General features: G+C 42.7%; 1 protein-coding gene across 1 annotated transcript in view; it reads left to right on the top strand.

Moving 5' to 3' along the window:
• Positions 1 to 3,506: 3,506 nt before the first annotated feature.
• LOC145352426 (exportin-1-like) overlaps positions 3,507 to 26,682 on the top strand; it is a 73,384-nt gene continuing 50,208 nt past the window's right edge. Inside the window, exon 1 of the mRNA XM_080202274.1 lies at positions 3,507 to 4,045. The gene's annotated coding sequence lies outside the window, so the exon portion shown is untranslated. The remainder of the gene's footprint in view (positions 4,046 to 26,682) is intronic.

The following is a 26,682-nucleotide window of genomic DNA, read 5'->3' as shown; positions in this document are numbered from 1 at the left end:
TACCATTGCTAAATCTAAGACCTTCAACATTCTAGAGGCCATTGTTACCAGATATTTTACTGAACTAGCCATACAAATCCTGCAGCTACGAGCAGGAAAGAATCTGGAAATTCTGTGTTGGTGGGGGGGCGGGGGGGGAACTCAAGAAACTTCATACCTTCCAGGACAAAGCAGTTACCCACTGGTGCACATCGACAGCTATGTGTATCATGTACCAGGTGCACTGCAGCAATTCGCTAAGTCTCCTTCAACAGCACCTTCCAAATCCCCCATTTCTACTGTCTAAAAGAGCAAGGGCAGCAGGTGCATAGAGTGCCACCACTAGCAAGTTTAGTTCCATGTCACACACCATTCGATTTGGAGATATGATGCCATTGTTTCACTGGCACTGATCGAAATCCAGGAACTCCTTACCTAATGGAACGGTGGAAGTACCTATGTCACATGGATTGAAGCCAGCTCAGCACTTTCTAAGGGGTAATTTAGAGTTTGGCATTGAATGTTGGCCTTGCCCTCATTCCATGAATAACAGTAAATATGTATAAATATCACAGTATCATGGGCAGCACGGTAGCACAGCGGTTGGCACTGTTGCTTCACAGCACCAGGGTCCCAGGTTTGATTCCAGGCGTGGGTCATTGTCTGTGTGGAGTTTGCACGTGCTCCCCGTGTCTGTGTGGATTTCCTCTGGGTGCTCTGGTTTCCTCCCACAGTCCAAAGATGTGCGGGTTAGGTTGATTGGCCATGCTAAATTACCCCTTAGTGTCAGGGCGACTAGCTAGGGTTAATACATTAGTTATGGGGGTAGGACCTGGATGAGAATGTTGTCAGTGCAGACTCAATGGGCAGAATGGCCTCTTTCTGCACTGTAGAATTCTATCTATCAGCTCCTTCTTTCTGCCCAATCTATGGCCACCCCTCCACATTCACCCCATTTCCAATTTATTTCATTTTTTCTTTTCTTCTTATTCTATCCATTTTAATCAATTTTTACTCTGAGTTTTCACTTCTGAAATCTCGCTCTTCATCTTGTCTCCAGCCACACCACTGTTCCCTCCCCACCCCACCGGGTCACCTGCCACATTCCTGAGGTAATTCCCTAACAATCTGTAACTTTGTTCTGCCATTCACACATTCTGATCACTTAATTAACATTTTCAGCACCTTTCTCATCATTTACATTCCCTTCGTCCAATTGAGCACCCTCCCCACCCTCATAGTATAAACCTTGCCTGATTTTCTTTGCCTTTAGCTCTGATGAAGGGTCATCTAGACTTGAAGCATTGGCCCTATTCTTTCCCCATAGATGCTGTCAAATCTGCTGAGTTTTTCTGGCATTTTCTGTTTTTGTTTCAGATTCCAGCATCTGCGGTATTTTGCTTTTATCTTGAGATAAAATTGGTACAAGTTCAGGGACGAGAGGGCAAGTTTATTTTTCAGGACTGGCACAAAATATACATTTCCCCTTCACAAATTTAATATGAAGTGGAAGTAGGACGCTCTAATGAAAAAAAAATCTAATTTGGATTGCAATTGAAAACATATAAATCAATATCCCAAAGCCTTGGGTAGGTTCAGAAATATTCTGTGCACTTAGATCTCGTATTTCATTCCCAACAGAGGTATAGTTTTGGTGGCACAGAGGTCAGCACTGCTTCCTCACAGGGACCGGGGTTCAATTCCAGCCTCAGGTGACTGAATAGAGTTTGCACACTCTCCTTGTGTCTGTGTAAGTTTTCTCCCATAATCCAAAAGTAAAGTTATTTTCTTAGCCACAAGTAAGGTTTACATTATCACTGCAATGAAGCTACTGTGTAATTCCTCTAGTCACCACAGTCTGGCGCCTGTTCGGGTCAATGTATCTCACCAGCACTTCTTTCAGACTATAGGAGGAAACCAGAGCCCCCGGAGGAAACCCACTCAGACACAGGGAGAATGTGCAAACTCCACACAGCCAGTGACCCAAGCCAGGAATCGAACCTGAATTCCTAGCACTGTGAGGCGGCAGGGCTAACCACTGTGCCACCCCAATTTGTGATAATAACCCAATGTGTGGGTTAGGTGGATTGGCTATGCTAAATTGCCCCTTAGTGTCAAGGGGACTGGCAGGGTAAATAGGTGCGGGTTACCAGGATAGGGCAGGGGTGGAATTGCTGTAGGTGCAGGCTCGATGGGCCGAATGGCCTCCACCTGCACTGTAGGGATTCCATGATACGACATGCATAAAGAAAACATTGTTCTTGAATGTGTGCGTTTAAATAGGCTGGTGCATTAACATATCAAAATATATTTGAATAAAGAATGGATGCTCGACAAAGCAAAAGTTCTAGTTAGTATTTTTAGAGCAGTAATATTTTCACCCCTGCATCACGCGATGAGGTGGGGAGGGGGTGTCTGGATGGCTGTGTGTCTCAATAATCCCATCCACTCAGTCATTCCCAAAAAATATCAAAAGCAATCAGAGAGAATGAAGGAAAACAAAACACAAATTTTGACTGATGTCTCTATTTTTGCTTGCGACAGAGAAGGCTCCAGAACAATCCTGGAGGGTTGGTATCTCAGGAGGCGTGCCCAATGTTGTGTGTATGTGTGTGTGTGTGTGCCCTGAGCAACACCAAGTAACTCCCCACTGAATAACCACATCAACCCAGTCTGCACAAACTTCTGATTAATCGCAAACACGCCTGAGAGGAGAGAAAGAACAGCTTTTGCAGTGATGGGTTCCTTCCCCCCTCCCCAAAAAGAAGGGTTACATTATAAAATCTGTTTATGCGTTATTCGTGACGTCTTCTCATTCATGAGTAAGACTCGGGCGAGAGAGGGGAGTGTTGTTACCTTATATAGAATGCGCGGGTGGAGAGAGGAGATAGTAAAGTGGATGAAACTGGAACAGACTAGATGGACATATATAATAATTATATTTTTTCTGGGGGGAAAAAAAAGGCCACCCCCCCCCCCCAGTAAAAAATAATGGTTGGGAAAAAGAAACACACAGCCTGTATCTGTGCGATGGTGGCGTTTGTTACAATGTATTTTCCAGTAGCGCGGTAAAAAAAATGTAACAACCTTGTGACTAAAAAATAACAAATTAACTCCCATCAGTGGTATCCAAAATACATCATGTAGAGTGAATTGCACAGCCCTTTTTTAATATAAAAAAGATGTGGACATTCCTATGAGAATAGCTACAACATGTATTTTCAGCAGGCGTTTGTTGTGAAATGGTGGGGGGGGTGTGGATGGAAATTAAAAACATGCAACTCATGAAATTTGTAAGGTCAGGGTTCTTTTTTTTTGGGGGGGGGAACTGGAGAGAAATACAATAAATGGAAGTCACCCCAAGGTGGGACAAGGACAATAAAGGTGTTTTGTTTTTCTGGCAGGTTTGGATTTTATTTTTTTTGTGTGGGGGGCGGAGGTAATAAACATTGGGTTTTACAGTGGCGAAGCTCTCGGTGGAAGTTCGGGTGTTTCCGTCTTTTTCCGACTGCCTACATGAAGATGGAATCTCCCAGCGAGAACTGGTTGCAACCGGTTGTTAGATTTTTTGTGTGAGGGGAAAAGACGAGAGGCAGTGGGATATGAAAAGGGAGCTAGCTACTCACAACCAGTCCAGGAGCTACAGCTTTTTTTCCTTCAAAAATCGAATAAACCATCCTGCTGCATTTTGATTTTTGTTTATTTTTAAAAAAAGCTTCACTGGAGGATTCAAGGAGAGAAACCATCCTCTTTAAGTTTGTGTACATCCAGAGATTAATTTATTTTCAACTCCTGCTTTGTAAGAGAGAGAGAGAGGGTTTTTTTTAAAAAAAAGCAGCACGCGTGACACAAGAGAATCTATATGTTACCATCATTTATTGGGACAACTGTTGCCAAGTGAGTGAACACAGCTTCTCGAAGACCAAAGAGACTTTCTTCTATTGCTCCAGAAATTGGGAGGGTAGCTTCTCCCCCTACCCACCCCGAATAAAATTTCTATTTCTCGTCTGGGATAAATTGTAACTCAATTCAGGAGAATCTCGAAGGAGAGATTTACCACCATTAGGTAAGTGAAGTACTTTGCTTTCTAACGGGCATGGGGGTTTTAATTTTAAGGGGGGGGAATGGGGCCTGTATTTTGGCATTCGACACGTTGAGGGGAGTGTCTTTCGTTTTCACTATCGTTTGTTTTGGAAGGAGGTAAATGCGCTGGAAAGAAGCACGAGTCAGGTCCTTTTTTAAAAAACATTTTACGTGTAGATTATTCCACTACAGAATACTATTTTCTTTTTTATTCTGATGATAATCTGATCATTCATTTCTCCCTTAACTTGGGGGGGTGGGGGCACCGTTTCATTGAAATCAGTTTGTGTGCTGTACAACCACGAGTGTCTTAAAAATGCAGTTATCCAAAAAAAAAGGCTTTATTAAACATAACCGATTCTAGGAAACAATAATAGTTTAAAACTCACCTTAATTTATATTTTATTTGAAAATCCTGCCAGTGCTCACATGAAGTAGCATGTATTAACCGAATTTTTGGGTGGTCGTGTTTGTGTGTGATATATAATGTAAATACTGTATTAAGTCTCCCCCACCCCCACCAAGAAAGCTGGTTAGAGGACAACTTTGCAGCCTCTGATTCGCTTAAACTTTGCACTTTTTGGACTTGGGCAGTTTATATGGCTATGTAAACTTGCATTTAATTAGTGTTTGTGTATTGTATGTTCTTTGCAGAGTATAGTTATGTAATTTAGCAGTCTTGGTGCTGTTTGTTCCTCCTGTTTTTTTTAAAAAAAGGCAAATGATTCCTGTTTAAAGAATTCTGCCTTGAATTTTACTTCAGAATAAATGCAAAATCTAAGGAGGAAGGTGGATCTGGCTGGTTCTGATCTTTTCATCCTTGTTTATGTTCTTTTTGAGTTGATTTTTGTTTCTGGGCTGGTTGGAGACTCGTGGTCTTTCCCCCCACCCCACGGGATCGCGCGGTTTTGGTGGCGCTTCCCTGGCGGTATTGTGAAAACTTGTTTCAAAACCACGTTTTGAACGTTGTAGACAAGGCGAACCAAACTCGGGAGCGGTTAAGTTCCCGCCTTCCGGGCCCTTGACTATTGGGTCTTTTGGAAACACTGCCTGCTTGTACACTGGCTCAGCAGCTGTCGCTCTCTCAAGTAGGTTGGATCCGAGCAGATCAACCTCCCCCCTCCGCGGGTACATTGAAAAAACTTCAATGCTGTTCCCCTGTGACTTGTATTCAGCTCCTCATGGCGTGCAAGCTCAAAGTGCTGAAACAAAACTTTAAACTGTGTACTAATCATGTGACAGTGAGGTTAGCACTGTTATCTCACAGCGCCAGGGACTTTGCTCGATTCCTGGCTTGGGCCACTGTCTGTGTGGAGTTTACACGTTCTCCCTGTGTCTGCCTGGGGTTTCCTCCGGTGCTCCGGTTTCATAGATAGGAGCAGGAGGAGGCCATTTGGCCCTTCGAGCCTGCTGTGCCATTCATCACGATCGTGGCTGATCATCCGACTCAATAGCCTAATCCTGCTTTCTCCCCATTCGCCCCAGGTGCTATATCTAGCTGCCTCTTGAATATGTTCAATGTTTTGCATCGATTACTTCCTGTGGTAATGAATTCTACAGGCTCGCCACTCTTCGGGTGAAGAAATGCCTCCTCAACTCTGTCCTAAATGGCTTACCCTGAATCCTCAGACTGTGACCCCCTAGTTCTGGATTCCCCACCATTCCCTGCATCTATCCTGTCTAATCCTGTTAGAATTTTAAAAGTCTCTGAGATCCTGCCCCCCCCCACTTCTTCTGAATTCCAGTGAATACAATCCTAACCTAGTTAATCTCTCCTCATACATCAGTCCCTCCATCCCCGGAATCAACCCTGTAAACATTCGCTGCACTCCCTTGAGAGCAAGAAGACCAGAACTGCACACAATATGGTAGGTGTGGCCTCACCAAAGTCCTGTATAATTGCAACAATGCATCCCTGCTCCTGTGCTCAAAAGCTCTCGTAACGAAGGCCAACATGCCATTTGCCTCTTTGTGGTACCTGCAAGCTTACCTTCAGTGACCGATGCACAAGAACATCCAGGTGCTGCTGCACACTCCTACCTCCCAATTTCTGTTCAGATTGTAATTTGCCACCTTGTTTTTGCTTCCAAAGTGAATAACCTCACATTTATCCAAATTATACTGCGCACAGTCCTCCCACAGTCCAAAGATGTGTGGGTTAGGTTGATTGGCTATGCTAAATTGCCCCTTAGTGTCAGGGACCCTGACTCGGGCAAGTGGCTTAGGATTATGGGGGAAGGGTCTGGATGGGATTGTGGTCAGTGCAGACTCAATAGGCTGAATGGCCTCCTGCACTGTAGGATTCTATGAATAAATCAAATGGCATGTAATTTCCTAGCTCTTGGCCACCCTTGAGTTTTTATTTTAAAATACAAACTGGCCATTTGTCAAACTTTGGCGCAGTCCCTTTTATGCTTTACTGCTATAAATCTAATATTTACAGTAGTCTTCCCCATACTTTGACTGCTCTGACGAAGGGTCATCCAGTCTCAAAACGCTGGCTCAATTCTCTGTAAGAAGTCTCACAACATAAGAAATAGGAGCATGAGTAGGCCTTCGAGCCTGCCCCGCCATTCAATAAGATCATGGCTGATCTGTCGCTGCTCAGTTCCACTTTCCCGCCCTCTCCCCATAACCCTTAATCCCCTCTCCTATCAAAAACCCATCAACCCGCATCTTAAAAATATTTAGCGAGGCAGCCTCCACCACTTCAACGGGCAGAGAATTCCAGAGATCCACCACCCTTTGAGTGAAGAAGTTCCTCCTCAACTCCGTTCTAAACCGCCCCCCTTTTATCTTGAGGCTGTGCCCCCTAGTCCTACTGTCCTTTTTGAGCGGGAAGAGTCTTTCCATCTCTATCCTATCCATCCCATTCATCATCTTATACGTCTCAATGAGATCTCCCCTCATTCTTCTAAACTCTAACGAGTACAAGCCCAGTTTATTCAGTCTCTCCTCATAGCTCAACCCCCTCAACTCCGGTATCAGCCTAGTAAACCTCCTCTGCACTCCCTCCAAGGCCAAAATATCTTTGCGCAGGTGCGGCGCCCAAAACTGCACACAGTACTCCAGCTGCGGCCTCACCAATGCCCTATACAGCTTATTTGGTACCACAAGCTTTCGAAGCACTGTCCCTTCGTCAATTGTTTCTCCACAGATGCTGTCAGACCTGCTGAGATTTTCCAGTGTTTTCTGTTTTTTGTTTCAGATTCCACCATCCACAGTACTTTGCTTTTATTCCCCATGCTATTGCCTTTTTGGCACCTTGCTGAAATGATGTTGTTCGGACCATGTGTGTGCATCAGTTACTGGGAGCATGGTTCCAGTGTAAAGCTGATGTGGTCTGATGAATGCAGTTATGAGTCAACTTACGTTTATAATAGAGTTTTATTCAAGAAGCACTCTCTGAACCCGAAAGCTAAAATTGCAATGCATCTTGCATTGAAAAATCAATCTATAGACCTTGTAATCTTACAAACACAGTACTGCCATGAAAAGACAAATTCAGGTAACAAAACTATCAATTTTTTGATTTGTTGTCACATGTATTGGGATACAGTAAAAAGTATTTTCATGAACGCCATACAGACAAAGCATACCATTAACAGGGAAGGAAATGAGAGGGCGCAGAATGTAGTGTTACAAATTACCAACACGTTATTCCTACACTGCATGCACTGATACGTTTTATCATTTAAGTACTTCATTGAGGACCCAAACCATGTAAGGGATAGGGCTAAGTTGGTACTTATTCATTCTGCATTTAAAAAGGGTTGAAGCTAGTTAAACTTCTGACTTGCCTTAATTAGAAACATGGAAACAAGAGTAGGCTGTTCAGTCCATTGAGTGTGTTCTGCCATTTAATCAGATCATGGCTGATGTGTGGCCTAACCCCTTTGACCCGTATCCCTTAAAACAGCTGACCTAGCATCACTGCTGTTTGTGGAACAGTTCAAAATCTCTGCCACCCTTTTGTGTGTAGAAGTGCTTTTTAACATCTCTCCTGAAATGCCTGGCAGTAATTTTTAGACTATGTCCCCTGGTTCTAGAATCTCCAACCAGTGGAAATAGTTTATCTTTATCGACCTAGTCAGTTTAGAAGAATGAGGGGAGATCTCATTGAGACGTATAAGATGATGAATGGGATGGATAGGATAGAGGTGGAAAGACTCTTCCCGCTCAAAAAAGACAGTAGGACTAGGGGGCACAGCCTCAAGATAAAGGGGGGGCGGTTCAGAACGGAGTTGAGGAGGAACTTCTTCACTCAAAGGGTGGTGAATCTCTGGAATTCTCTGCCCGTTGAAGTGGTGGAGGCTGCCTCGCTAAATATTTTTAAGAAGCAGGTTGATGGGTTTTTGATAAGAGAGGGGATTAAGGGTTATGGGGAGAGGGCGGGAAAGTGGAACTGAGCCACGACAGATCAGCCATGATCTTATTGAATGGCGGGGCAGGCTCGAAGGGCCAGATGGCCTACTCCTGCTCCTATTTCTTATGTTCTTATGTTCTTCAAGATACTAACAGGGGAAGACAACGATCAGATCACCTCTTAACGAGTCTATTTGTATAATCTCTCCTCATAATTAAGCCCATGAAGTCCAGGTATCATGCTTGTAAGCCTACATTGTACTCCCTCCCAGGCCAGTATATTCTTACCAAGGTATGGTGTCCGGATCTGCTCACAGTTCTCCAACCATGGTTTTGTATAGATGCAGAAGAACTTCTGCGTCCTTATATTTCTAAATTGTACATATAAAAGTGAGCATTCCATCAGCTGCCTTGATGATTTTCTGCATCTGTTCATGGCATTTTAAAGGACTATGCACCTCAACCCCCAAGAGGGATACAGGTGGTTGGTGTAGATTGGACAGTGTGATCAGCTCAGGCTTGGAGGGCTAAAGGGCCTGTTCCTGTGCATTAGTGTTTTTGGCTCTTTGTCTCTTTGGACATTACTGTAATTAACTTCATACTCTGATTTCCTCCCGCAGTCCAAAAGACATGCTGGTTAGGTATATTGGCCATGCTAAATTCTCCCTCAGTGTGCCCAGGTAGGCACCAGAACACGGGGGCTAGGGGATTTTCACAGTAAGTTCATCGCAGTGTTAAATGTAAGCCCGACTTGTGACACTAAATAAGCTAAACTGATAGTATGCTCTGGTGCCCAAGACCTTCTGACTCTTGATGTGGCAATGCCAGTGTTGGACAGGGTGGATACAGTAAGAAGTTTCAAAGTTAACCTGGCATTGTGAGACATCTGGCTCTTGTCAGCAGAACAGTTGTGTGCATGTTAGTGTTATCACTCTGCTGTTACTACTCTGCTGTTTACAAGGCAGCAATGAGTGAAATAATAGTCAAGGTAATAAACGTGAAAGCATATTGGTTTAAGTTGTTCCATGAATTACCTGCACTGGGGAACGGACTTGCAAGAACCATTACTTGCCCTCATTTGTTCAGCAGCTCAAATTGCTTCGGGTGGGACCCAAATTTCGAAAGACAAAAAGCTGTAATTGTATTCCTGAGTGGTTTTTCCACCATTTCAAATGCCTGTTATTTATGCTTGACTGAAATTCTGGTGAAAATACCACTGATTTTTGTTGGCAGTTTGAAAAAGGGGAGTTCAGCTTCTTTCAGATTGAAGAAGTGCAAAGATCTCCCTATTCAGATCGAGAGCCTGAGCTGCACTAGCGAAGAAACCTGAAAAATGAGTATGTGGTGAATAAACAAAATCAATAAATTTTGCATTTTATTTCTAATTCCTCAAATAATAGAATTGGGATTACTGAATTGTGATTGAACCAACTAAAGCCATTGGGCCTTTCAGATTTATAGAGCCATGTAAACGAAAATTAACATTTGTGACAAACAATGTATTTATTATATTGCAAAAGATGAGCTGGACTTGCAGAAGGTGCTGGTTTTCATGTGAGACAATGATTCAGGATCCGCTCGAGCAGCGCTTAAAGATCTAATGACGCTATTCGAAGATGACTGGGTGGGGGGGTTCTCTGCAGTGCCTTGGTCAGTTTTTATATATCGGCGTCCCTCACTTTAATATGTCAGACAGCATGTAGTGCAGAATGGGAAGAAATATCCTCTAATTAAATACAATATTGGAAAAACCAAAGCTTCTGTTCTATCCATTTTTCAATGGAATGTGGGCATCCCTTGGCAAGTCAGCATTTATTGCCCATCCCTAATTTCCCTTGAACTGAGTGACATGCTAGGCCATTTCAGAGGGCAATTAAGACTCAACCACATTGCTGTGGGGCTGGAGCTGCATGTAGGCCAGACCAAGCAAGGATGGTAGATTTCCTTTCCTGAAGGACATTCCATGAACCAGTTGAGCTGATGACGGTCTTTGTAATGGTGACCATGAAGTTAGCTTTCAATTCTAGATATTTAAAATTGATTGAATCATGGTTTTGAACGCATAGCCCCAGGAAATTAGCTTGATCCTCTGAGTTACTAGCCCAGTGATCTTCCCACAATTCTTGGGTCCCCGTGTCAAACCACGTTTCCTATAAAGTGGAAAGGGTAAGAACTTCAAGTTTCAAACTGTCCACATCACCAACAACCTGTCCTGGTCCCTCTATACTGACACTGTAGTTAAGAGCCCACCAATATCTCTACTGTCTCAGGACACTAAGGAAATTTGGCATGTCTGCTATGACTCATTAATTTTTACAGATGCACCATAGGAAGCATCCCTTCCAGATGTATCACAGCTTGGTAGGGTTCCTGCTCTCACCAAGACTGCAAAAAACAATAAAGGGCTGTTTAGTCCATCATGTGAACCAGCTTCTCATCCATGAACTCCGTATACACTTCCCACTGCCTTGGAAAAGCAGCCAGCATAATCAGGACCCCACATGCCCTGGGTATACTCCCTTCCACCTTCTTTCCCTACATGCTAGCTATTACTGTAACACTACATTCTCCACTCTCCTCTTTCCTTTATGTATGGTATGCTTTGCATGCATAGTGAAAAATATTGCTTTTTGTGTACTCTGTGGTAATACATGTGACAATAATAAATCAAATTTTCCCATCAGGAAAAGGATACGAAAGTCTAAGGTCAGGTGCCAACCAATTCGAACAGCTTTTTCCCTGCTGCCATCAGACTTTTTAACATTTGGACCTACTATATATTAAGCTGATCTTCCTCTGCACCTTAGCTATGACTGTAGGACTATCTTCTGCATCCTCCATTCCTTCCCTTCACCCCTGTGTTTTTGTCTGTATAGCACATAAGAAACAATACTTTTCACTGTATCCCAGTACATGTGACAATAATAAATCACATCAAAATTCTATCAGTCTGGCAATTGTAGCTGATGTGGAGATGCCGGCATTGGACTGGGGTAAACACAGTAAGAAGTCTCACAACACCAGGTTAAAGTCCAACAGGTTTATTTGGTAGTAAACGCCACTAACTTTTGGGGTTTGCCCCTTCATCAGGTGACTCACCTGAGGAAGGGGCAAACCCCGAAAGCTAGTGGTATTTACGACCAAATAAACCTGTTGGACCTTAACCTCATGTAGTGAAACTTCTAACTGTAGCTGAACCAGACTGTTTGCAAAGCTGGTTTCGCAGTTCACCACCGGAATAGTTGCCAACTACACGCACCCCATTCACTAAGGCTATCTAGATCTAGTTCTACTTCTATAACATCCAAATTCCACCCATCCCTCAGGTCACCTGCTCAAATCTTTTGTTACCTCTTAACTGTTCTGTACTCCTGGCTGGCCTTGTACTGTATCCTCCCCTAACTTGAGGTAGTTCATTGTTCTTGCATGTTTTCAAATCTCTCCATGACCTTGCCCATCCTTATCTCTGAAATCTCATCCTGCTGCATTCCCTTCCCAATTTATTTGCACTCTAATTCTAGCCTCTTTTGTATCCCCAATTTTAATCGCTACACCACTGGTGGTTGTGCCATCAGCTACTGAGGCCCTCCTAGCCTCTCCACCAATCTTTCTTTAAAGCATACTGTTTGGCTGAGCTTTTGCTCGCTTGCCTTTGATATCGCTATGTTAGTATCAAATGTTTCTAAGAATTAGGAGCAAGAATGGGCCATTTTGTCCCTCAAGCCTGGTGTAACATTCAATAACCTCATGGCTGATCTGATTGCGGCCTCAACTCCATCTTTGTCTTAAATGGACAATCTCTTTTTAAACTGTGTTCCCTATTTCTTCATTCTCTCATGACGGAAACATCCTCTCAGCATGTACCCTGTCAAATCCCTCAGAATCTTTTCAGTAAGATCACCTCTCATTCTTCTAAACTCTAGCGATTATAGGCACAACTTTGTCAATGTTTCCTCATCAGACAACTCCTTCATCCCAGGAATTGGCCTAGTGAACCTCCTCTGAACGGCTTCCAATATAACTATGCCCCTCCGTTAAGTTTGGAGACCACAGCTATACACTGTATTCTAGGCCTAGTCTCACCAACGTCCAGTACAGCAGTAACAAGATTTCTCCACTTTCATATTCCGTTTCCTTTGCAATAAAAAACAGTATTCCATTTGTCTTTCTAATGTACTTGCATGTTGTTTTTTTTTGTGATTAATTTACAAAGATGCTCAGGTTGCTCTGTACCACAACATTCTGCAATCTCTCGCCACTTAGGTAACCTGATTCTTCTGTGCTTACTGCCAAGGTGACTAACTGACATCTGCCATATTTTTGCCCACTCACTTTACCTATCTTGCGCTTCCAAGAAATAGTGAGATGTTTTAGTTACATTAACGGTGCTATATAATGAATTATTCAGCAAATATCATTAAAACAGATTATTACTCTTTGGCGATCACTCACCAAAGCATATGATTGTCCATCTAAGAAACCCCTGTGTTATTGGACATGCGATTTGTGGGTTCTTGTGTGGCTGATGAGCTGCATCTTTGACTGCACGTTTGACAGGTGTTTCCAGGGATTGTGTTCGGTCCTTAGACCTAGATTGCTGCAATTCCTTTCTCCATGTTCTTAGATCCTATTCCAGGCCTCTCTTGCTCTTGTCCTTGTAGAATTGTACCTTTGATCAGGAGCTTTCTCCAAGTAGGCCTCTTCTGAGCAAGAGTCTCTCAGGTGTTGATGTCTGTGTTGCATTTCTTGAGGTAAGCCATCAGGGAGTCTTTGAAGTGCTTCCTTTGCCCTCCCTCTTGTTTGGGAGCCTTCCGTGAGCTGGGTGAGAAAGATTTGCTTTGGCGTTTGGGACTCTGGCATCCTAAGCACATGGCTAGCCCAGTGGAGTTGGTTTAGATTGACCATGGCCTCAATCCTGGTGCTTTAGTCTCCTTCAAGGACACTGATGTTAGTACGCCTGTCCCCCCAGCTGAGATAGTATTGATAGTATCTTTTCAGGGCCTTGAGGTAACACCTGTATGTATTCAAGTTTCTGAGCCGCATAGTAGGGTTGAGAGGATGACTGCCTTGTACATGAGGATCTTGGTGTTGTCGTCATTGAAGACTCTTGTCTGAGGGCGGTGCTCACAAATCAGATACAGTGTTGGATGCCTGCATCAACGTTTGCTTTGGATGAGAGGGCTCCTGAGGTAGGGGAAATGTTCCATGTTTGGGAAGGTTTCTCCATTGATCCTTGTGGAGGGAGAGACTGGATCTTGCCCTGGGGTGGGTTGGTAAAGGACTTGAGTCTTGGTTGATTTTGATATGATTCCACAGAAGTGTTGAGTATGACTTGACAGATTCTGATCATTATCACACTCCAGTTTGTAGGACTTGGCTGTGGTGTTTCAGACATTAATGGTGACTGCAGAAAGTGCTTAATTGGCACTCTTTGGTCTCTTTCTTCTCTCTTTCCCTCTCTCCAGCCCTATAACCCTTTGTAACATCTACCCTTTTGCAATTCTCGACATCTCCAGTTTTTTAGTTGTTTCCCACTGATAGCTGTGCTTTCTGCTATCTAGACTTCAAGATCTGAAATTCCCACCTTAAATTGTGCTAAATTTTGGTTAGGTCACAGCTAAAAAATTGAGGGAGATTCTGGTCACTTCACAAAAGCAATGTGTGATTGCATTGGAGAGGTTGCGCAGGAAATTTACCAGGACTTTGCCTGAATGGAGCATTTGAGCTATGAAAAGAGGCTGGATAGGCTGGTTGTTTTCCTTAGATCAGAGAAGGCCGAGAGATTGCCGGGAAACACCAGATCAAGGCGTATGGATTGGGTGGAAAGGAAGCAATTGCCCCCTTAGTTGAAAGGTCACTAATGAGGGGGTATAATTTTAAAGTAAGGGGCCGGAGGTTTTGAGGGAATTTGAGAGAGAATGTTTTCACCCAAGTGTGGTGGGAGCCTGGAATACACTACCTGAGAGGGTAGTAGATGCAGGAAACCACTCCACATTGAGCACTTGAAATGTCATAACATTCAAGGCCAAGTGCTGGAAAGGGGGATTATTGTAGTTTTGTAGGTGCAGATTCAATGGGCCGAAGGGCCTCTTCCATACAGTATGATGGTCCCGACATTTTGTAAATCATGGCACACCTCTCTTTATAAAAATATTGAGGCACACTATTTTCTCTCTCCTCTTCCCTTATCAGGAAAATTGTTTTTAAATTCTCCCTGTCCTATCACCTGATTTTATTTTTAAGACCCCTCGCTCCCATAATTTGTGTGCCCTTTGAGTCCACGTGTGGTACCTCTTATTTTTGTTTTCGACTCCAGGTCCCGTTGTCATGAGCATGGCCTGATCAACATTAAAAATCTAAACCATACATTTGCGGCTCTTTCCCAGCTGGCATCGGCTTGGGTCTTGCAGATGCCAACCGCAGATCTGAAGACGCAGGTTAATTTTAGTGTAATTTTGAATCTTTTATCATGGCACACTTTTGGGGGTGGGGTGGGGATCTTCACAGCACACTGGGAACCACTGCTCTAAATTATGCTGATAACTTAAATCTTCTCGCCCATCTCTTACACTAAAGCCTGTCTCTTTTACCAAGTTTTGATTATCAGTTGTGTTGCTTGGTGTCACTGACTGTCCTATGAAGTGCCTTGGGATGTTTGACAAGTTGTTATTGCAGAGCAAAGTAAGCAGAAAATGGTGTTGCATCCAATCTTTAATTCATGTTGCTGAGACATCATGGGCCATAACTTCCAACGGAGTGGCCATTGACTTGGATTGCTTTTCTGCTTGATGTTACTTGCCTGGGAATCCAGACGACCCTTTCTCACCTGAACTTCAGACTCGGCCAGGTAAAATCTGTGGTCAGGCAGCTCAGTTGCAGGTACGTTAGCCGTGTCCCATTAACAGCACCAGCTGCTGTAAATCAGATAAATCCAGCCAGGCTTACTGGTCTTTGGCAAGCCAGGGAGAAGGTAAGTGTATCAGGTAAGTTGGATGGGTGGGTTGGGGAATGGTAGTTAGACATGGGGATGGGGGAGGTAGGTTAGCAATCGAGCTTTAGCACCGGGGGTTGGGAATCATCCAAAGTTTCCAATTGAAATCTCACTTTTTTTTTGGATGGATCCCAGAACAAGACAATTGCCCATCAGAAGTTTGCACTTCCTGGACAATTGCTGTGCAATCCTTAACTGTGAATCTCCGGGGGAGGGCGTTTGAGGCTGGAAGGTTACAGCCCCATGAAAATCATGAATCCGATATTTTTAGTCAACATTGGCCTAAGTATTCTGCACCCCTGTGTCTGACTCTTGATGGACAAAATGTTATAATTGCAACCTTGAAAGTGCTATGATTGCCAATGGCGGATCCTCAGAGCAGCAAAGACAATCTGCGTAGAAGCCATCCCTGACTTTTTACAGTACCAGCTGCTGTTTAAAAGTCCTCAAACATCCATCCTGTTAAAGAGTGAATTGTTGCATTGGGTAAAGAGGGGGACTTGGTTGGGTGGAGGCCAGCTCTGTTGGTTGGTTGGGGGTTGGGGTGGAGAGGGTGAGATGTGGGAGGATTGGAGAGTCAGTTGTATGATTCCCTTGGAGTTAGTCCAGGATTTTTCTGTTCCATCTTTTTTTCTTAGGTAGCTATTTGAGTAAGTAACCATCCAGCTCTAACTGGGAGTCAGCAACTTTTTCAGTGGCTCTGATGGCAGAGGAATTGCCCCAGCCTTTGAGTAATTCCCATGGAGTTGTGTCAAGACTGTCACAGAAGGCTGGCAGATCTGGGCAGTTGACTTTGAAGCAACATATAACTGATACTCTCCTCTCTAGTAATGAATTCAAGACTGCAAATTAGTTGAAATTGGACTACAATCTAACAGTTACCCTGGAATACAAAGTTGCAGTGATGGATAAGGAAGAGAGATGGTGATGGTTTAAATAGTTCTTTAAAAAAAATGTTTTGTTAATAGGAGCACTATTTTTAAATTAGTTTCATGGAATTGAATTGTGTACTTCTAGAGTTCTGTAACTTCAGTTGGATTTTCATTTGGTTTCATTGTTGGCCTTTCAATTAGTGGGAATGATTGTTAGATTAATGCTAAATACTGTTAAAGTATGAAAGGTACCCAAATTTCAAAAGGATTGCATGCACATTAAACTGTCAAGTTAAGTCTTTTTCCCTTTGCACATTAGAAAGAAGTAATTTGGTTTTCAAATGTGAAATGTTTTTATTTGTCGCATTACAGAATTCAAATGACTAATACTATACAAGCCAGTTACTTGATTTCTGAAATTTTTCCCATACTGTCAACCATGCCTGTAAGAGAGTGAGAAAACATAGACCCAAATTCATTATTGAATCAAATAGTCAGTTTTTGATGACAGAAAAATCATAGAATCCTATAGTGCAGAAGGTGGCCATTCAGCCCATCAAGTCTGCACTGAGCATAATCCCACCCAGGCCCTATCCCATAACCTCATGCATTTACCCAGCTCGTCCTCTTGACACTAAGTGGCAACTTAGCATGGCCAATCCACCTAACCCCATCTTTGGACTGTGGGAGGAAGCGCACACAGACATGGGGAGAATGTGCAGATTCTGCACAGATTGGGAATTGACCCCAAGTCCCTGTTGCTGTGAGGCAGCAGTGCTAACCACTGTGTTACCCCAAAATGCAGAACAAATTTAGGTATTTGAATTTGGTCCTTTCCTCTTCCCAAAATATGGCACAACGTTTTACAAAAATGGTGAATGGCATTGTGGATGTATCCTTGCATGGCCAGTTTTTTTTTCCCTCCTCTCTTCCCTGGCAATTTTTGGAGTTTAATCTAAAACTTTTCCAGCTCGAGCAAGGAATCCATGGACCTTGATATCCAATAACCGAACAACTGCTTCTAGAGTGCAATGCTCACTGATACCACTTTGGCCTGTGACCTATAATTGGATCCTACCAAGTGCCTCATGTTTATAAGATTCTTAATTGAATTTGCATACACATCCCAGTTCAACTTATTGATAGTTAACCAATGCAAATCATTTATACGAGGATTCCATACAACGTGAGTGAAGTGTAAATTGGCTACTATTTACTAAGTTAACAATTATGCAGTTGGATGTCCAAGTATTAAGCAATGCTACTTTACTTACTTTTAATCATAGATGGTAACCCGTATCGCAATGTTGACTATTGTGAATTACGTAGAAGTAATTGGATGTATACCATAAAAAGCAGCTAAAATCATTATAGACACGGTGGTGACTTAATTTCTGTAGTATTGCAGAATTGGTTGATGTTTTTCTCAGTTATATTAAATATAAAGTTGTATTCAGTGCTCAAGATTGCAGATTTACCAAGGTTAAATTTACACCATCCATTCAATGTATTGTCAGAATCTCAGGCCATCCCTCGGACACGACCACACAATATAGATCTCCACCTTTGTAACTTGGCTGTCGTGACGTGGGCATTTTGTGTTTTCCTCCGGAATACCAGAGTCTCCTTTCTGGATGTGCCCAGCTCCATGGTCCTTATCTGTCTTAGCTTACCTCATTCTAACTGACCTTGCATTATGTTCGTATTGCTCTCAGACTGTGAAGTATGTCTGGTATTTCAATACAGAAGAATAACAGTATTATTTATCAATTAATGCTATTTTGCTAATTTATTGCTGCTGCTTAAATTCTAAACCGTACAGGTTTCACACTCACCAGCCTTTCTCTGTTTTTGGAGAGTTTCTGAAATGATTTATATAATTTAGACTAGATTAGTAGAGCTTCTAAAATATGTTGTATACTTTTCCCTGTTTGCCACATTCATTCATCTGCATTGACTGGGTTGCTTCATTTTTTGTAATTAAGGACTTGAGAACAACGGCGCTACAATCTGTAAATCCTTTTACTGCGGAAGGGTTTCTAAGAATGTAAGGGTTGACCCTGTGATTTCTCAAGGCACCCGTAGATTTTCCTAAGGCACCTGTACCATGTGTAGCTTTTCCATACATGTGCTATTAATTGTAAGCAAGTATGAAGAGCATCTTCAAGATTAATGGCAATGAGATGGTAAGAAGAAATTGATAATAAGTTTCTGACAGAAATCCTGCATTTCCTCCTTGAGCAGGAACAATGGACAGTTGTGGTAATCAGCCAACTTCAGAGAGGATGGATACTTTGTTAAACCTGAAAGAGGGTAGTGGAATTCCTTACCATAGAGCGCTGTAGAGACTTGGGCTGTTGAGTATATTCAAGGCTGAGATAGATCTTTAATCAGTAAAAGAACTGACAGTGAGGAATTCATAGAATCCCCACAGTGCAGAAGGAGGCCACTCAGTCCATCAAGTCTGCACTGACCACAATCTCATCCAGACCCTATCCCTGTAACCCCTCATATTTAACCTTTCTAATTCCCCCTGACTCTAGGGTTAATTTAGCATGGCCAATCAACCTAACGTGCATGTCTTTGCTTTGTGGGAGGAAACCAGAGCAGCCGGAGGAAATCCATGCAGACGCAAGAAGTATATGCAAACTCCCCACAGACAGTGACTTGAGGCTGGAATTGAACTCAGGTCCCTGGCGCTGTGAGGCAGTGATGCTAACCACTGTGTCGCTCAATATGGAGTTGATGGCTATATCAGATCAGTGGTGGAGCAAACTCAATGGGCTGAATGGCCTACTTTTCCTGTGTTTATATCTTTTTAGATGAAGGGTCTCCAAACTTTTCAGTACAAGGGCCATATTGTACATTTTACACATTTTCACAGGCCAAAGAAACAAAATGGTTCTAAAGTTAGGGGGTTACTTTTGTAATTATTTTTCTAAAAAAGACGCCAAATAATTTTAAATTCATTGCGACTGGTGACTGTGTTACAGCAGCACAGGGCAATTGGCTGCAGCAGATGTCAATCACAATGTGGGTGTTGCACTGAGCGCATTGCTCTACGATTGGTCAGAATTGCCACCGTCATTTGTCATTGTTCTCGCTCATTTCAGACGGACGGAGGTTACGGATTGGATAAAGCAGCTGTCACTCAGTCAATGCAGAGCGGCAATTGGATGTCCCAATTGCTGATTCGTTTAACAAACTGTCAGTCACAGGACAGCAGCCCTGATTGGACAATAGGGGCCGGTAAAGAGGGTGGGGATTCCCATGGGTCCATCAGACACTGAGGAGTGGCAGCAAACGTCCAGCCCGTGGCTTCCATCCCCGTGTCTGGGTCCTGAGTCAGCGGCGGGGTTCCAGATGGAGAAGTGTTTTCGGCAGCGGGAATCCCATCCCGCCCCACTGGCTGCAGGCCAGATGCAGCCCGCTGCGGGCTGGATTTGCCGGCGGGCCGTAGTTTGGAGACCCCTGCTTTAGACCATAAAATGATCAGGACTTCAATGTAAAGCTAACCATTCTTGGATAGGAATTCATCGTGTCACTTTATTACTGTCTTTTGGACCATCCTACATCTTGGCAAGGTTAAGTTTATATATTAGTGTTACAAGTAAGCTTACAGTAACACTGCAGTGAAGTTGCTGTGAAAATCTCCTAGTTGCCACACTCTGGCGCCAGTTCGGGTATACTGAGGGACAATTTAGCATGGCCAATTCACCTAACCAGCACGTCTTTCGGACTGTGGGAGAAAACTGCAGCACTTGGTGGAAACCCGTGCAGACTCCACACAGGCAGTGACCCAAACCAGGAATTGAACCTGGGTCTGTGGCGCTGTGAGGCAGCAGTGCTAACCACTGTGCCGCCAGGACTTGCACGAGCCAAAGCATCTACAGGACTGATGCAGAAGTGATTTAAGATGCGATGCCGCAAAGGTGTCGCTTGTAGTGCCTGTTTATTTAGCACTGGTCAATATTCATAAAGCTTCGTAATGCTTTGCATCTGAAATAATGCAATGCTATGGAATTGAGGCTGTTCATTGTTAGTGGTGGGAGTTAGTTTGTCACTTTTGCCGTTTGTGGTTCCAGGCCATCTCGCTGTGTGCACGTTGGGGAGTTATGACAATGCTTCAGGCAGTAAGTAACAAGAATGCTCTGTAGCTGATATCAAATTCCAGCATAGTGGCAGTGGAGTAGTTCATTTTTAATAACTAATTGCACTCTAATACTGTACTCCTTGTTTTGTTTAAACAGGCATCACCTTATTTGCAAGTCATTAAATCTAAATGACAGGAATTTCCTTGTAATTGAAGGTGTTAATTACATGTCTGGTGGTGTTCTGAGCACCATAGATTGTAAGGCACCAAAGTTGTTGCCCAATTTGAGCTTTGGGCTGGGACATACTTTGGGAATGCTAACCGGTCTTCAGATCTCTCATCTCTAGGAAAGAAAGAGGAAAATCAGGTGGTGCTCATTCTGTTGGGTATGCAGTGCCTTCTGTTGGAAAGCAGGTGTGTGCTGGTACGAGTGTTTGTGTGATTAAAGGGGAAAAGGAATCAGCAGGGCAATCGCTGATATTAACATTTGATGTTACAAAACTTGCAAAGGATGTCACTAAGCAGTCCACAGTGTATGAAGTCCCAATCAAAATTTGGTTATATTTAGTAATCTAGGGAACCTCCGCCAATTTAATGTAAGTCTGGTTAATAAATTTGGAATAAAAAGCTGGTATGGTGCTAGTGGCCAGTAATGGTGGCCATGTAACTGGCATTAAAAACGTATTGACTCACTTAGATCCTTGAAGAAAATATGCCGTCTTTAGCTGGCTTGGCCTACATATGACTCGACCCATAACAATGTGGTTGACTGTTAAGTGCACTCTGAAGTGGCCTAGCAAGCCACTCAGTTATGGGCACCAAGACTTAAATTCCTCAGCTGCTGCAGTGGGATTTGAACTGGCATCTCCAGATCATTAATCCAGATCTTGTGATTGTTGCGAAAGTCATAATACATATACTACTGTTCCAGTCTGATAGAAGAATGACTGATGGAAAGAAGATTGAGACTACAGAGAAGTTTGCCAGAGTGGAATCGTATTTTGTATTGTTCCTGTGGGCACGTGTTGCAGTTTTTATTTACTGTTAACATAATCAGGATTTGGGAATTGAGAGATTTACTCCCTTTCAAATTGGGAGTGGTTGATAAATTGTGAAAGGCTATAAATAGAACTTGGTGAACAGAATGGGCAGGTGTAGTTCAATTTACAGATGCAAGATTAAAGGCGGGAAATGTACTTTGGGTTTGACCTGCAATGGTACTGTGATAGTTATATACACATCCATTAAAAGTGGCAGTTTATGCCATTTAAGTGTAAAACGGCAAATAAAGTTATGGCTTTTATTCATTGAAGAGATGTAGGTGTCACTGGCTAGGCCAGCATTTATTGCGCTTGAGAAGATGGTGGTGAGCTGCCATTCATGCACTAGAAATTACTATATTTGAGCTTTTGAGGTGAATTTGGGATCCGTACTCTAAATAGCTTATGTACTGGGGGTGTTAAGGGCCCTGGGTAATGGGGGAAGCCAGGTGTTGTGTCTGTGGTGTGTATGGAAGATGAAATGCATGGTTTTACGCACCAAATTAATGGGAATTACTAAGAATAATGGAGAAGCTGCAGTTTCTGTTCATATGGACGTTTGTCAGGAATTGAGAGGTTGTTGCAGTTCTGAAGAGTGACTGGAGAGGTTAGGATTGAATTTAAATTCACAATCTGATGGTGATTTTGTGGTTTATGAAGGATTATTGTGACTGATCAATACAATAAGGATCAAAAGGTTAAAAAGTTCAGTCAACTTGCACGTTCTCCATGGCCACACTTCTGTGAATTGGAGTCCACTTGCCAACCAGTTGTCACCCCCTTCTCATGCGGTATAAATTGTTGTTGTTCCCTTTACATTTGGTATCCTTGCAAATTGTCCTGATGAGCACAAGATGAAGAGCTTTGTCTGAAAAGTTTATACGACTCTGGATTTTTTTTTAAAAAGTAGTTAGACTGAGGAATTCTTTGCCACAACAATTCTTGATGCAGAGTTCATTATTTCCTTGTAAAGGGGAATTAGATGCTTGCAAATGAAATCATAATATTTGAAGGTACTCTAATGGCCAAGAGTAATATTACTCTAATTAGTTTAGGTGGGGGGAGAAATGCCAGCATTGTAATGAGAAATTATTTCCATTATATTAATAAATGTTCTAAAATACAGTGCTTAACCCTGAGATGGCAAATTTTAATCTGGGATGTAGTTTTTGGTAAACTTTCACTACTGCACCTGAGGTGGAATTATACTTTTGATGCAATTGCTCTCCTCCATCTGGTCATGAAAGTAATTGGGACTGGAATAATTTATCCTCCTTTATCGGATGTAGCATTCTATTCCAGTAAGCTGAACTGTGATAAAATGGAAACTGTTGCCCATGGTTACATTTCTTAGTCATAAATAGATAATACCAACCCTCAAAGGAGGTTGCCTGTCCACTAAAAGCCAAAGCAGTGCGGTTAACACTGCTGCCTCACAGTGCCGAGGGACCTGGGTTCAATTCCGGCCTCGGGCCACTGTATGCAGAGGCTGCACGTTCTCCCTGTGTCTGCATGGGTTTCCTCCAAGTGCTCCAGATTCCTCCCACACTCCAAAAGATGTGCTGGTTAGGTGCATTGGCCGTGCTAAGTTCTCTCTCGGTGTACCTGAACAGATGCTGGAATGTGACAACTAGGGGAATTTCACAAGTAGCTTCTTTGCAGTCTGAATGTAAGCCTAGTTGTGACACTAATAAGTAAACTTTAAACCTCGTCGCTTCGAAAATGAGGACCTAGATTTTTTTTGCTCTTGAAGCTGTTGGCAACTTCATTAAAGGAAATGGGTTCCTCGTGATGATACATTCGGGGAAAATCTTAAATTCTGAGATGTCTAATTTATTGCTACAATACATCCGAGAAGAGCAAAAGATGTTGAATTACTCAATCATTGATTGTGAAATTGAGCTGCAGTGCTCTACTGGAACATTTTTCCATTGTGGTATGGCTCAATTTTGGGAAGATTTCCATTTGGTTAAATTATACTCTCAAATAAAAGCAAAATACATTTATATGCTGGAAATCTGAAATAAAAACAGGAAATGCTGGAAAAACTCAACTGGTCTGGCAGCATCTGTGGAGAGAGATAAAAACAGAGTTAATGTTTCAAGCCTAGTAAGACTTTTCAGAGCAGTTACTGTTGTAATGTAGGAAAGGCATCACCAGTTTGTGCTCTGCAAAATCCTACAAATAGCTGTGTGTTGACGTCCAGATAATGTGTTTTTTTTTGTGAGCTATTGATTTGATAAGTATAAGCCAGGACACCGATGGTAATTCCTGTCCTCCTTCAAAATAGGATCTTTTGCATCCACCTGAGCTGTCAGGTGAGGCCATAGTTTAATGAATGAAAGGTGGTACCTCTGATGGTGCAGTGCTCTCGTGGTACTTGACAAGATTTTCATTGATCTTGTACCAGCAATGCTCAATCCCAAGAACAAATGGTGGGAGAACAAGTTTGGTTTGCACCTATGATGATCTTTCATGGAAAAGGCACTACAGCTACAATATTGCACATTCTTCCTTCTCTTAAGAGCACAAGAACATAAGAAATAGGAGCAGGAGTAGGCCATCTAGCCCTTCGAGCCTGCCCCGCCATTCAATAAGATCATGGCTGATCTGTCGTGGCTCAGTTCCACATTCCCGCCCTCTCCCCATAACCCCTAATCCCCTCTCTTATCAAAAACCCATCAACCCGCGTCTTAAAAATGTTTAGCGAGGTAGCCTCCACCACTTCAACAGGCAGAGAATTCCAGAGATTCACCACCCTTTGAGTGAAGAAGTTCCTCCTCAACTCCATTCTAAACCGCCCCCCCTTTTATCTTGAGGCTGTGCCCCCTAGTCCTACTATCCTTTCTGAGCGGGAAGAGTCTCTCCACCTCTATCCTATCCATCCCATTCATCATCTTATACATCTCAATGAGATCTCCCCTCATTCTTCTAAACTCTAACGCGTACAAGCCTAGTTTATTCAGCCTCTCCTCATAGCTCAACCCCCTCAACTCTTGTAGTAAACAAAGACAGCAATTCTAAATGAACCCAACTTCAAGATTAACAAGTTGGTGGTGGGAGTAATTATCATAGAATTCGTACAGTACATAAGGCCATTCAGTCCATTTGAGCCTATACTGATGGGCAATCCCAACCAGACCCTATCTCCATAACCCTACATATTTACCCTGCTGATGAAACTAGGGTCGATTTTTAGCATGGCCAGTCAACCTGACCCGCACATCATTGGACTATGGGAGGAAACCCACGCAGATGTGCAAACCCACACAGGCAGTGACCCAAGCCCGCAATCGAACCCAGGTCCCTGGCACTGTGAGGCACCTAACCACTACGCCACCACTTGAATGGAACTGCCATATGTATTGATAAGCAGTGGACTTCAGAAATTGGGGAAGAAAGAATTGAATTATAAAGCTTGAGAATGTGATTTGTGACAGTTAACAGCGTGAGCAACTTTTAATTGGGAAATTACATGGCTGAAAGTTCTGAACTATCCATTGTACATGTTGGAGCTTGAGATCTTTCTCCATGCTGTCTGAAATATTTTCAAGATTGTCTATTCTGTAGTGCAGTCAGTTTAATCCTTTGTTGTTTTAAATGTTTTGCAGTAGATCCTCTTGTGAAACCAGTTTTTTAGTTTCATTTAAATGTAATATTTCAATAAGTAAACATTGCTTAATCAGCCTGGGGCTAGGGAGGGCATGTCACTTCTTCAATTGACCGTTGCTGAAGTGCTTTGCATTGTTTTACATGTGGAACAATGGATCCAAAACAACAGGGAGAGGAAAAAAAAGTGCTGGAAAACACAGCTGGTCAGGCAGCATCTGTGGAGGGAGAGAAACAGATTAATGTTTCAAATACTGATTAAAAATTGTTGACCTATTTGGTAAGCTTTTGGGAAAACAAATACTTGGATAGGTGCCGTTGCCTTGAGGACTAATTAAACATGATTGTAGGAGGAGTTTTTTAGTGTATGTATGTATTCCCTGAAGAATGTTTGGTTTTATTTGTCTTGAAGTTGTTGTGGCTTCCATGTGGTGCATGTTCCACATCTTCTGACTTGATATTTTTCTAAAAGGTTTTATATTCTGGTTGAATATTTGGGAGCAATACATGTTTGGACAATATTTGGACTGCGTCTTCCCTTGGGGCAGATAGGTTTATGGAAAGGCTGGTTGCCTGTCCAGGTGTGTGTTGCTGTTGGCATTTCTGCACTTGCGTTACAGGTTTGGAATTAGCATGGCTCCTAGAAATGCCATGCAGTATTCCCAGTACTATATTGAACTCTCAGAAATGGCCCCTAAATCAGTCAAGCTCTAATTAAATTTTTTTTTGCTGGCTTCTTGAAAGACCTCTTGATGCATCCAATCACAATTGCACAGGTAGAACAGAACGAGAACTTAGAGGTTATACCTGTCTGGAAAAATTGAACAATCTGAGATGAATATTAAGATGCGTTTAAGGAGAAGCCGGAACTCAACTCATGAAGTGTGAGGCTGGTGTGCCTTTAAGAAATGATCAATTTGAAACATTTTCTCTGCTGATTGTAAGCAGTTTTTTTTTCCATTGTGGCACTGGCTGCCTGCTTAGCCTTTCACTGCTACTTCAATGCCTTAAATGGGGTTTTGTTTATTTTTACTCGTGCAGTGTCCGAGATTTTACAACCTTTTGAATTGAGGGGGAAGATTTATTGTCTTGCTCACACGCTTGCATCTAGGAGGATTTCATAAAACACCTTGGAGTTTCTGAACTGGATTATTTGATTTATTATTGTCACGTGTATTAACATGCAAGAAAAAATACTTTTCACTGTGCGCTGTACAGACAGAGCACACTGTACTTAGAGAGGAGGGGGTGCAGAATCTAGTGTTACAGTCGTAGCTAGGGTGTAGAGAAAGATCAACTTGATATGAAGTAGGTCGTTGTTGGAGAGTTTTTAAAAAAAAGTTAGAATAAAGATTTGGAAGCACAGAATGAGAGTAAAAGATACAAATTAGAGGGTATGCTTTCAGAAAGTCACCTTGCTCTGGTGCCATCTTGGATTATTACAACGGAGGAGGAGGCCCATGTGGAGCAGTAACACTGGCATCAGTTAATCTGGCCTGTTTCTGTACTGTAAATACAATTTAACTTGGCACACGGAGCTGCCAATTTCAGCTGCATCTTGTACTGATCTGTGTCTCCCCCTCCTACTGAGGTTCTTGTAGTAGAAAAAAAACAATGATGTATTTTGGGATAAAATAGGGGCAGGGGAGG

Source organism: Carcharhinus amblyrhynchos, chromosome 14 (genome assembly GCF_965287045.1).
Source record: "Carcharhinus amblyrhynchos chromosome 14, sCarAmb.v2.hapA, whole genome shotgun sequence".
NCBI classification, from domain to species: domain Eukaryota; kingdom Metazoa; phylum Chordata; class Chondrichthyes; order Carcharhiniformes; family Carcharhinidae; genus Carcharhinus; species Carcharhinus amblyrhynchos.
Note: the sequence above shows the minus strand (reverse complement) of the source record. Positions and strands in the feature narration are given on the sequence as shown.